This window comes from Cuculus canorus, chromosome 5 (assembly GCF_017976375.1).
Source record: "Cuculus canorus isolate bCucCan1 chromosome 5, bCucCan1.pri, whole genome shotgun sequence".
In the NCBI taxonomy this organism is placed as follows: Eukaryota; Metazoa; Chordata; class Aves; order Cuculiformes; family Cuculidae; genus Cuculus; species Cuculus canorus.
Genome location: NC_071405.1, coordinates 15523542 through 15536917, shown reverse-complemented (window position 1 = coordinate 15536917; position 13376 = coordinate 15523542).

Sequence of the window (13376 nt, the reverse complement as noted above, 5' to 3'; positions counted from 1 at the left end):
CTGAAATAATATAATTTATGACTTCTATTTATTCTGCATTAGGTTGGGGGTTTTTTTCAGTAGGATCCATAAGACTAAAATGAAATTTCCTGTGTGCACATTATCACAGTTCTGACTGATGTGATCAGTTCACTGACTGATCTCATTGGATGTTCAGAGACTTCAAGTGCTGCTGGGAACATAACAGTAGGAGCAGGGAGAGAAGAAGCTGTATCTTAAGTTGAAAAGCAGATCCCATGCCACTGGTGATGGATAGAAAATAAGAAGCCCCAATTTCTATTTCCAGTGCCCAGATTAGTATGCAGGGATTATGGTTAGAAAAATAAGTAAATACTTTAACTTATAAAATGGCAAAATTTTAAGTAGAGCTATGAATCCGGGTCTACAATATCTTTTATTTGCCTTTGATGTTACAAACTTACTTTGGAGAGTAGAACTCTGTATACAGCAATACAACTCTGGAGCAAGAATCCTGTTTGGGAACTGTAGAATCTGAACCTTCACTAAGTGTTGCTGTCTTCAGACTCTGCAGCTTTCAAAAGCCATGGTTCCTCCTGCATATCAGGCAGTTTTAGAAACTTAGTGCTTTGTTTTTATTTAGATTTCCTTTTTCCCAGAGGAATTTGCTCAGAGCAGAGAAATTCCTGTTCTATCTAAATGCATGGGCTGGATAACATTCATAATAAAATTAAAGCTTGGCATCTGGTTTTGTCTGAATAAAATTAAATTACAAGTTTTATACCATAAATGTTAAGTATTCACATGTTAGCAGCAAGATCAATGCAAAATTCAAAAGATATTTGGGTTCAAAGGAGGTTAAGTGATATCTGATGGCATGTTTAGTCAAAAGTAGTGTAATTCCAATCCGATACAGCAAAAATTTTTGAAATGCCACTAAATGATTTGTGACATTTTTTGACATTTCCCTACAGAGCCATTGATGGGACAGAATTATCATAGAATCATAGAATAACTGGGGTTGGAAGGGACCTTAAAGATCTTCCAGTTCCAACTCCCCTCCCACTAGATCAGGCTGCCCAAAACCACATCCAACCTGGCCTTGAACACCTCCATGGATGGGGCAGCCACCACTTCCCTGGGCAACGTGGGCCAGGGCCTTACAGCTCTCATAGTGAAGAAATTCCTCCTTATGTCTAGTCTAAATCTGCCCCTCTCCAGTTTATACCCATTGCCTCTAGTCCTATCACTACAGGCTTTTTTTAAACAGTCCCTCCGAGCTTTCCTGTAGCCCCTGCGGGTACTGGAAGGTCACTATAAGGTCTCCTTGGAGCCTTCTGTTCTCCAGGCTGAACAACCCCAACTCTCTCAGCCTGTCCTCATATGGAAGGTGCTCCAGCCCTCTGATCATCTTTGTAGCCTCCTCTGGATCTGTTCCAACAGCTCCATCTCCTTCTTATGTTGAGGATTCCAGAACTGGACACATTATAAAATATTTCTTCTTTTGTCACACAGATCTTCAGTCCTTTCATGAAGCAATTGTTTACAAAAGTCTTCAGCTTACAGAAGTAAATAAACAGGCTGGGACACTAGTTTGCTACATAAACCGTATGCAAAACAGATCAAGCATTCATTTGAATGTTCAAAGTCCTGGTATAAGAAGGGAGTGTGTATGTTGATCATACATACCAAAGAAGAAGCCTCAACGCTGAAAAGCAGCTTAAAACTGCTTGGGGCTTTATATTTGCCTGCATCAACTCATTTGAATGGGCCCAGCTTACCACGCTACCCAGACTGTTCTGCACCCATCCTCCCTCTAATCTACTTTTTCAGTCATCTTTTTGTATTTGTAAATTATATCACGTGATTCTGTATTGATTGCCTTACTGTTAAGGAAAATACTGGGTGGCATTATGACAAACGCTGCAGCTCCAACCAAAACATCAAATTTCTATTCAGTTTTGGGGATTTTTTGCACCCATCAGACACTTTACTATATCACACCAGTTTAAATGAGAGCATCACAAGGCCACAAGTCAAACTTGGGCTTAGTGTAGTCTAAGTACATTAGATCTCTACTTCTGGAGAATATCTAGAGTGGTTGTCATCCAAAACTTGTCATCACCTCAAAAAAATAAAGAATCCATTTTGTTTCAAAAATCTGTTCTCTATAACTGTGGTGATAACATGGATCTTACTGCAAGGTTATTCAGTCCTGTGCTGGAAGGTATAATAAAAATCAAGAGTTGGAAGTCAAAGATACTCAGCGAGCAGCAAGGGCCAGCTGCCCCCTGAGGGAGGCCAGATTTTGTTGCAGGTGGAACAGGGCTTGTGATGTGTACCGACTTCTCTTAATTTCTATCGATCTAGAAATGGAGGAGCCCAAATATTTCTTCACAAATCCAGCTCTGGCCTGCCCACTTAGCCCTCAGTAGATTTGTGCCTATGCTCTTAATCTCTTCATCTGATATGATCATGCATGGTCATTAAAAAACCCTTTGCTTTAGTATTCATAATTTATTCATGGTCAGGAAACATAGTTTCCAAATGAACCTAAGGACTGCTAATCAAACCTCCTGCTCTGCAACTGGCAGATCAAAATCGTCCTGTATATCACATGCATACAAAAGGTAGGGGAGAAGTAAATTTGAAAGTAACTTGCCCCATCCTTGGATATGTTGAAGGCCAGGTTGGATGGGGCTTTGGGCAGCCTGATCTAGTGGGATGTGTTCCTGCTTATGGCAGGGGGTTGGAACTGGGTGGGCTTTAAAGTCCTTTCCAACCCGAAACATTCTATGATTCTATGATCTTTGAACAGTAGGCATTTGTGCTTAAATGTGATATAAAAAACCATAAAACATCCAGTCAACATCCTTTCTTTTCTTTTACATCATGGTTACATTGATAGGATTTAAGGATTTTACAGTGGAATTGTAATGTACAGCCTGTATCTGTCTTTGATGTAGTGCAGAGGTTTCAAATGCTGTTCAGCAGCTGCCTGTTCTTTTAGTCGTTCTTTCTAAGCACACTCTTATTTTCCATATCAGAATATTTTGTACAAGAGGTTTTAAGTATTTCCTGTTGCTTTCTGACTATGCCACACTGGGAAATAGATATTAGGTTAAGTGTAAATGATATGATAAAGCCTGAGATAAGCAGGTCAGTATAAACAAGTACACAAGAGCCAGACTGCAAAAAGGCATTTTCATCTCAGTGCACAGGGATTTACATGTCAGCACTATTTTCTGTTCTCACATTGGGAGAAACTTTGCCATTTGAAAGCTCGCAATGTGCTTTTCAGCTGGGAAACAAAATAAAAGCAACATGTTGATCTGCCACTTGGAAACTGAGCTGTACACTACATCTTCCTAAATTCCTAAAGATGCTCTGCCTTTATTCATGAAACATCCTAAGTGCTTGGGAAATAAAGGAGATGAAATACAGCCAATATAAATTTGTCAAGACCAAACCGCTTCAAACTATTTAATTTCCTTCCATGAATAGTATTGCATGGACAGAGAAGAAGCAGATGACATCTGCAGGCTTTAATAAAGGTTCTAATACTCTCACACAACCCATAAGTGACCTAAGAAAACATAACCTCAATGAAATGATTGTAAAGTGGGTGCAAAGCTTGTCTACTTAAAGAATAATTGGCAGCAATTCCCTGTCAAAATGAAAGGAGGTATGAAGCAAGGTATCATTGGAATTTGTTCACTTGTCCCTGCAAGTTAATATTTTCATTATGACCTTGATGGCAGAACAGAGGGTATGAAAGCTGTGGAAAAAGGTGAAATACTTGCGAGACAAAATGTGAAATGGTCAAAAATGAAGACGAAACTCCGTGTGGACAAGTCTTATGCAGCAATAAGCAACTTCATAACCTCCTGAACCTCCTGCTGGGGGATAATGTGTTAGCCGGTATTTCTGCAGAAAAAGATCAGGAGGTGATAATGAATCACAAGCCAAATCTTGTGATTTCGTTGCAGAAAAAGCAAACATCATCTCCAGGTGCTTGTATTCTGTGAGTCACAAAATACAACTGTGTCATGATATCATCATTCAGGACTCAGCTGAAGTAATGTGTCCTGTTCTAAGCACTAAATTTGAAGTTTCATACAGATAAGTTGGAAATAGCATTGAAGAAACATCAGGAATAGCCAGAGATCTGATAAACATTATCTCTGTAGAAAGGTTGAAAGAGCCGGGGTTCCTTGGCCTAGCAAAGAGTATGGTGAAGAAACACAACTGTGTAACCATATTGCATTAGAAAGACAGATTCAAAGAGAAAGAAGAAAACATAGCATTTTTATCCAAGTTATTTAGAATAAGAAGCAGCAATATCAACGCTGCAGTAACAGAGATTCAGATTACATGCAAAGATAACTTTCTATCAGTAAGAGTCATGAAGCAGTACGATAACCTGACTGGGAGGCTGCTGCTAGCAGTCCATCCTGGGACTAAACTGCGTCTTGAGTCCAGCCTGTCCTGTATCAGCCTTATGGATCCCTTAAAACAAACAGTTACCCTTTACATTCAAGTTATCAAGAGGAAATGGCCTCAAGTTGCACAAAGGGAGGCTTAGATTAGATATTAGGAAAAACTTCTTTACTGAAAGCATTGGAAGAGGCTGCCCAGGGAAGTGGTGGAGTCTCCTTCCCTGGAGATGTTCAAAAAAAAGTGTAGACGTGGCGCTTTGTGACATGGTTTATTAGGCATGGTGGCATTGCACTGGTGCTTGGACTTGATCTTAGAGGTCTTTTCCAACCTTAACGATTCTGTGATTCTATGATTACATATGATTCTATAACCAGTCACTTTTGGAATGATGTCTTTTGCAGTCATAAAATTAAGTTCAAGGACTCTTCAAGTCCAAACTTTTCAAGTCCATTGGGCAGTTCTATTCTCCAGCACCCCAGTGATAAATGGGTCATAAATGTCTTCAAAGAACAATAGAGCTGCTCACCAGGCAACTGTCCAAGTCATAAACACACAAGGTAGGGCCCCACTGCAGCTCAGGAAAGAGCTTTCCCTAAGGAGGCTGTAGCAGGCAGATTTATCTAAGACCAACACAAGATGTAAGGCTTTTAAAAAATAATGTTGATTCACTGACATTAGCAACTAACATATTGCAATAATGTTACACACTGAGAATCGCAATGACAGAACAATTATGTAATTAGAAAGTAAAATTAATTACATCAGGTTTTAATTACTTAATAACCAAGAAATTGTCATCAGGATGAAGGCTGGGAAAATGTCATGGAAAATTAACAGGGAGTGCTGGTTAACAGAAAGTTTTCCTTACAAACTCAAAGTCTGGAAGCAGGCTTACATCTTCGCAAGCCCACTGCCAAGTTTCCTTTTGTGTCACCACTTATGTGACAGTCTCCATTTGCGGACTGGAAGCCTAGCTGAACCTGAAGGCAAGAGCTGAGACCTGCAATGGGTTGGCAGCAGTAGGTAGGATGGCTGCTAGAGAGGGGGAAAGCCCCAGCCCGACCATTTGGTCCAGATCTGAAGAGCCTGCAAAAGTGCCATGGTATGGCTGATAACAGCTCATGCCATTGAGACATGTGTTTCATTGGCTTAAATGAAGGATTACTGCATCAAAATCTAAATAGGCAAAAGATGTGATTTGGAATAAATATTGGGGATACAATAGAATCATAGAATCGTAGAATTATTAGGGTTGGAAAAGACCTTGATCAAGTCCAACTATCTAACACCACCCTGCCTACTAGACTGTGTCCTGATGTGCCACGTCTACATGTTTTTTGAATACCTCCAGGGAAGGATACTCTACCACTTCTCTGCGCAGCCTCTTCCAATGCTTTACCACTTTTTCAATAAATAAATTTTTCCTAATACCCAATCTAAACCTCCCCTGGAGCAACTTAAGACCATTGCCTCTCATCCTATCACTTGTTACTTGGGAGAAGAAACCAACACCCACCTCACTACAACCTTCTTTTAAGTAACTGTAGAGCCTGATGAAGTCTTCCACAGCATCCTTTTCTCCAGGCTAAACAATCCCAGTTCCTTCAGCTGCTACTCATGAGACTTGTTGTCCATACCCTTTCCCACATCTATTGCTCTTCTCTGGACACGCTGCAGCACCTCACTGTCTTTCTTGTACTGAGGGGCCCAAAACTGAACATAGTATTTGAGGTTTGGCCTCACCAATGCCAAGTACAGGACCACAATCACTTCCCTGCTTCTGCTGGCCACACCATTTTTGATACAAGCCGAGATGAGTTACAAAGGACCTTATATGACCAAGGTTTTTTTTGTGTAGGGTTGTTACTGGAGCAACTTCCTGAGTTGCTTCAGATGACTTGAAAAGCAGTCTGACATTTAAACTCATGATGATGATGATTAAGGTAGTAACTGTGATGAGAAAGGCAGACAAACAAGAAGACACAGTCTTTAAATAAACAGAGAGTAGACAGAAAAATTGAAAACATTCAAATAACGTGTGTCTCTGAGCCAGCGTGTTTGTTTTTGCAAGACAGGTTGCAATTAACGTTTGAAAAAATATGTAAATAATATTTCATGTGAATATTCCCATGGACATAGGCTTGTGATCTAGTAATTATTCAAAAACAGCGCAAGTGTTTTGTCATTCCTGACTGTGGCATGTTCTGCGCTTTAATCTGTCCTTTGGTCTGGCAGCTGCCAGATTTCCATAACTGGGTCACCTGGTTCTTTCTCAACTTTGCTTTCTGCTGTGAAGTGAAAAATTAGCATTCTGTGTGACATACATTTGGGGCTTCTGGGAGGAGCTTGAATGGCTTCTCTGGAAAGTAAGGAATCCTGAAATATGTGGGAAAATATGCTGGAAGAATGAATTCATATTTGTGGATAACATGGATTTTCAGTGACCTTTGCAAACACAGTCTAGGATGAAAGGAGGTCACAGAGAGGTGTCTGCTGGCCTCTTCTCCCAAGTGACAGGGGACAGGACAAGGGGGAATGACCTCAAGCTGTGCAGAGGAGGTTCAGACTGGATATCAGGAGAAAATTTTTCACAGAAATGATCACTAGGCCCTAGTAGAGGCTGCCCAAGAAGGTGATGGAGTCCCCATCCCTGGAGGTATTTAAAAGATGGCTAGACAATGTGCTCAGGGACATGGCTTAGTGGCAGATAGGAATAGTTGGACTTGATGATCTAAGAGGTCTTTTCAACCTAGTGATTCTATGTTTCTATGAATTCTAAGTGATCTCTTCACCAAAAGGATTCTCAAGCACTGGAAGTGCTGCCCAGGGAGGTGGTTGAGGCATCCATGGAGAGGTTTAAAAGATGTGTAGATGAGGTGCTTTGGGGTATGGTTTATTAGTGGACAGGTTGGACTCGATGGTCATAGAATCATAGGATCATAGAATCATAGAATAGTTTGGGTTGGAAGGGACATTAAAGATCACCTAGTTACAACCCCCCTGCGATGGGATCTCAAAGGTCTTTTCCGACCAAGTCTATGGTCTATTCTATGAAAATTGTTTGTTGGCCAAAGGAAAAGAAAAATGTTACTTGATGCAGAGGAATAATATTAGACTCACTCCGTGTTTTGAGTAGTGACAAACACTACTGTAGTGCCTATGAATACATCATAATAAAATATTAAAATAATTAGAACAGTAATTATAACTCTAATTTAAATAGCTGTTTAATTCGGAAATACATGAGTCATCTTGAGTGACTTTTTTATTTACATAGGCTTGAAGAGGTGACAGTGATGTGTAAAGTATTTGCTATTTTAACCACTAGAGGGGGTTCAAGAGCTGTTTGAAAAATCCATTTTTAACTCATCCCTTGGATTTCAAAGCAGGGATGCTCTGAGACTCATGGTTTGAAGGAAGAATGGGAGGCGGCTCAGAGAGGGGCTCAGCTCTGAGTTCTGCTGGCCTTCACATGCCAGGGAAGAAGAGTAAGACGAAAGAATGGAGGCAATTGTCACCTTTGTGAAGTTCTGGTGACACACCACAGGGCATACACATCCCTAGTGGCAAACAGCACGTAAAGGACAATCCAATCGTTAGGGACAAATAAACTCGGAAGTGTTTGTTCCAAAAGGTGTATATTTAGTTTTAGTTTTATTAAGAAAAGCTATGGATTGCGTATCCTGGGGATGAGAAAGCAGTGCCATTTTACTAACTCAGTGCTAAGGATGTAAAGGTTTTTCATCACTTGTGAAATTTGTCATCGTGTTAGAGTTTTGGCCAAACAGAACATTGCTACTAGGACCTCTACAGGGAATAAAAAAACAGTGGAGACCTTTAGTGGCATGTCTGCTATGGCACACTATCCTTCCTCCTCAAAGTGCAGTTTCCAAAGCCAGCTTTATTAAAGAAGCCAAATATGTCTCATTAGCGAAGGCAGTAAAGAACTCTGAATTGCCTATTCCACGTTCAGTAGGGATCTCTTCCTCCTCACGGAGTGGCCTCCAGGTGGTTTATGCTCTCTCTGTTAGACAAACACCCTTCTTCCTCCCACCTTTCCTGGCTTCTAACATCCCTTTCTGTATTTTTCCAGTCCTTGCTGCCCAGTAAGACCAGCAACTTTATGGGGACACAAATACATGTTAGGGTTTGGCATTATTTGCCAATATTTAATCCTAAACAATGAAAAAAGAAAATCTCAACTGGTAGCATAAGCATCAGATGAAAACTTAATTTCTCTTAGGCTTACAAGCCTACTCATAACAGTTGAACACTCAGATTTAACTGGAGAAAGGAGAGTTTCCAGGTGAGGACAGAAGTGAGAGCATTGCCTTACCTGATATGATGGGAAGTGGTAGAAAGAGTAAATTCAGCTGTAAATCATGAGTGTCAGATGGTAAGAGTGGAGCTGGCCAGAGGGGCTGGTCATTTTTACGAGTGGGATTGGGTCAAAATTAGACTCAAGCACTTCACACTTTGCTCTGCAGCAATGGTGCACAATGGATTAAGACCAGCATCTTTGCATTCCTCATCATGCCAGTGGGATGTAAGTCTCATGGTAAACCTTAGGGATCTCCTGAGCTTGCTTTCTTCATGTGAAAGTCACTGTCAGAAGCCAAGTTTCTATAAACAAATCCTATGAAACTCCATTGAGCTCCTCTTTGAAATAAGCCATGGTCCCCACTTCACTTCTAGATAATTGCACGAGTTCTGCCGTTATTTAACCTGCCCTTTCTCTTTGTATGTGTTGGGGGAACAAATGGGGATGTGGCAGAAGCCAATTTTGTAGAAAGTGGTCTCCTTGCAGAAAAGGGGAAAGCTATGAAAAGAGAGAGAGGGCAGGGGATGAGACAAGCAGACTGTTTTGGAAAACAGCTCTGCTATCCCGTTTCTTTTTGCCCTTAGACAGTTTTGCACCAAATCCATGCTCCATAGCTGCTCCTGCAGACTCTCTTTTTAAAGTCCTGCCTTTTTCAAATGCTTGTTATGTACTTGACCTCTCTCAGTTTTTACAGTCCACTGGAAAGGTTTGTAAGTGATTTATGACAGAAGGGAAGAAGGCCAGAGACTGTTAACCTTCTCCTAGCTCTCCAGTTTTAATGGACTTAAGATGTGATAAGAGGTGAAGCTTGGACACAGACCTACAATGCCTGACCCCAAGGCTGGATTCCACCAGAGCACCCAAAAGAGAAGCTAGAGTGGCAGAGTGAGGATCTGAGCCAGAGGACAAAACTTTGGCACCATTTAAAGTAATGTCAAAGGTTTTACTGACTGCAAAAAGAAATGTTTCCTCCTGAGGCCTTTGGGGTTGATAGGTAAGGATTAGAAATGTCTTTGTTTTAACAGGACATCTCAAAACCCTGTGGCTATGGATAATTTTTATGCTCAAAGAAACTTGAAATCAGAGAATTAGGGACTCGCAAGTAGTTCAGATTGGAAGGAACCTCAGGAGGTCTCTAGTCCTGTCTCACAGACCCCCAAGGCTGGACACTGCACAACCTCTTGGGCAACCTGTGCTCCTGTTCATAGAACCCAGGATGTTGCTGGTCTTCTTTGCTGCCAGGAACACTGTAAGCCCATGTGCAATTCACAGTCCACTGAGTGACTCGGATCCATCTCAGCAGAGCTGCTCCCCAGCCAGTTGATCCTGGCCTGTGTGGTTGCCAAGGGCTCTTCCTACCCAGAAACAGAAGAAACATCTAATTGGACAAGTGATTCTATTGCAATTTTTATTCTCCTACATGAAAAAATTCATATATGTATTAGAAAAAAATTAATGAAAGCCTCCTGTTTGAAAATAATTCCTGCAAGTCTAAACTAGCTTTCCCCTTGCACCACTCATCCAGGAACTGTTGCGTTCATTTGCAGTTTCTTGTGTACAGAAATGTGTAGATTTGGGGACTCATTAAACAAGCTTAGAGGAGTCTTTAATTAGCACTCACTGTTTTTCAGGCTATTAGCCTAATTTTAGATTTCTAGAATATTGGTGTCAGTTGTAGATACCGAGCCTGTTCAGAAACCAAACCAAACAACAATTGCTTATATAAAGAAAAATTTTGTGCCAATCTGCTTTTCTTACTCACTGTTGCTTCTGCTGATCTGAAAGCCACATTCTTGTGAAGTCTTCTGGCAGGAAAGGGAGGGGTTTTTTTCTGTCCTCTGTATCAGTGAAGAGTGATTTGCATGAGCAAAAATTACCAGTTTTGCTTGAGTCTGATCTTCAAGTCTTGTTAATAATGATGTTGAGAAATCCAGAGCTGATTTTCCTTTTAGTAGTTCTCTCTTCTGCAGCTACTGCAATGCTCTCCCAACTTTTATCCACTAGAAGGCAGAAGTGAGGTTTTATGAGCCCTTTCACCAAAAAATTGCACATCACGACTATTTATAGCAAAGCGACAGCCGCTGTTTTTCTATGGTTTCATCATCTTTCTTCTACCAAGCACTTCTCATTTTCAAGGGTCCCAAGGCCTTCACAAACTTGACCTGACATAAGCATTGCACACAGGAATCATCCTATCTGCAAACGGTAGCTCAGCGGTGGGCTGCAACACTTCTGAGCCTCACAGGACATGCATGGAAGAATATATTATCTAGCTGAAACTTCAGGGGAAATTTTAAAAGGCAGATTGTAATTAATTGAGTTGGAATTTGGCCAAGGCAGAGACTTTAATATGTCTTCTTTCCTGGCTCAGTTTTTTTTTTTTTTTTTTTTTTTTTTGCAGACTTGGGAGTCACCTAACACCCTTGTCTGGAGCTTATGCCTTTGTCAAATCCATTTCAGTCCCATTCCTGTCAGAAAGGACCGGCTGTGGGGCTGGAGATCAGGTTAGCCCTTAGCCGTGTGTGTGAATGAATGCCCCATCCCTGGCGGTGTTCAAGGCCAGGTTGGATGGGCAGCCTGATCCAGTGGGATGTCCCTGCCCACGGCAGAGGGGTTGGAAGTGGATGATCTTTAAGGTCCCTTCCAACCCAAACTATTCTATGATTCTGTGATTCTATGTCTTAAGTGTTCTCTCATGCAAGTCCTATCTTCAGCATCCCTCCTCATCATCATATTTTTCCACCACAGCTGCTCCCAAACTTCGATTTGGCATCCTTGCCCACTTCTAATTTCTTTGTCATCCTTATGCCGTGTAATGCCCACTGCCTTTGGAGGAACTCCTGCATCAGCAGTGGTCAGATCTCTCTTATTTAATGCAGCAGCTTCTGGCCCATAGAGCGTTGGTGGTCTCTTTCAGTGTATCAGTGTTTTCATGTCTTCAGCTTCTGGCTAAGCACATCTTTTTACTTGTCCCTCCTTTTCCTTAGCACCAATTAAACTCCCTAAGGCATGTGTAAAAGATGCTCATTCTTTCCAAGACAGAAACAATTTCTTTCTCTTATCCATAGATTTCAAAACCCAAGATGACTGCAGCAATTTTTTCAGTTAGCAAAGAAAATCAACTTTACCTCATTTATCTGACAATTATGCAATGTCCTTTGCATAATGTGAAATTTAAATTGTCCATTGTCATATGCCTCAACTCATTTACATCCTAATGTCCATTTGAAGTAACGAGGAAAACCTTGGTGAATTCATAGCCCTTTGTTTCATACCAGACTTGGTTTGAACCAGGTGCTTAATTTTCTGCCAATTCCAATAGCACGGCAGGAGTTCCCAGCATTTACACTACCAACGTGTTTATCTGAATGCCGTATCATTTTCGTCTTCCAAATAAAATGCCTTCAAAGCATCAACGAAATAATAAGCACTTTGAAACCCCATTCTTTTCTTTCCCATCAACTGCAAAAATCTACATATCTGATTAATGCAACTTCATCCTGATCTGAAGCCACACTGTGTTTCTCTCACTGCTCCCTCTAAAACCAGCTTTGAGCTGTTGACTATTACTTTCATCAGAATATTTTTTAGTACTGACAATAAGCTTTCACCTCCATAATTACATTTATCAGCAGGATCTCCTTTTGCCAGGACTGGGACAACTATTGCCTTCAGCGAGTCACCTGGTAGTCTCGCTCGCTCCCATAACCCTGTATTTGTGTACATACTCCACAACCTTTCTCATTTTTAACTGATTCACCACTCTGCTTGTTCTTAAGATGTTGGCTGGATACTGATTCAGCACTACCTTACAAGTTAACAAGTTTCTTCTTGCAGGGTATCATTAAATCATCCATATATAAAGATGTTCTCCGTGCCAAAGCTGTCTTTGATCCTTCTACCAACTCATAGTTACAGAGTCATTGCCATTAACGGATGTTTCTTGAGGGTCTTCAGAAGTACTGAAGTTCTTTAATGTGTGAGATGTAACAACACCACTGTACAAGAAAGCACGGCAAAGTTCTTGAAATTCTATTACAGTCACTTATTATAAAATAGAGGGTTCATGCTATGTCAGCCTTTCAGATTTCACCCATGGCTCTGGTCCCTGAAGCCCATCAATAATGATGATCTGGGTGGAAAGAGTACTTAGCAATTTAGAGGGCAACTGTGGAATAAAAAGCTCCACCCCCAGGACACTTCCATGTTAGATGTCAAACAGTTAAAAAAAATAGGGTTTTTTCCTCCCCTCCCTCGTTTGCATGGAAAAGCCATCATCATTTGTACAAGTATTGTCAGATCCAGTCTGACACCTTGGTATATATGAGGTTTTAAACATCATGGTAACAAGTTACAGCAATCAACTGTTTATTACATAAAAAGTAAAATATTCGGCCATTTAAAAAGTGTGTTTTCTTTCCATGTCATGAAACATCTCCTTACTTTGTGTTGTGGAAAAGGCAGACTGGATCGTAACTTCGTACTTACTGTGATTTCTCCTGTTGTTCATTGTTATTCACAACCCTGTTATGGGCAAAAATATGACCACAAAAATGTATAATTTGAGTTTTGAAGTCATTCTGTGTACTGTTCCTACAAACATGTTTCATCATAAAAACAGATGCACTCAATTACTTCTATGACAGTAAACCACGTG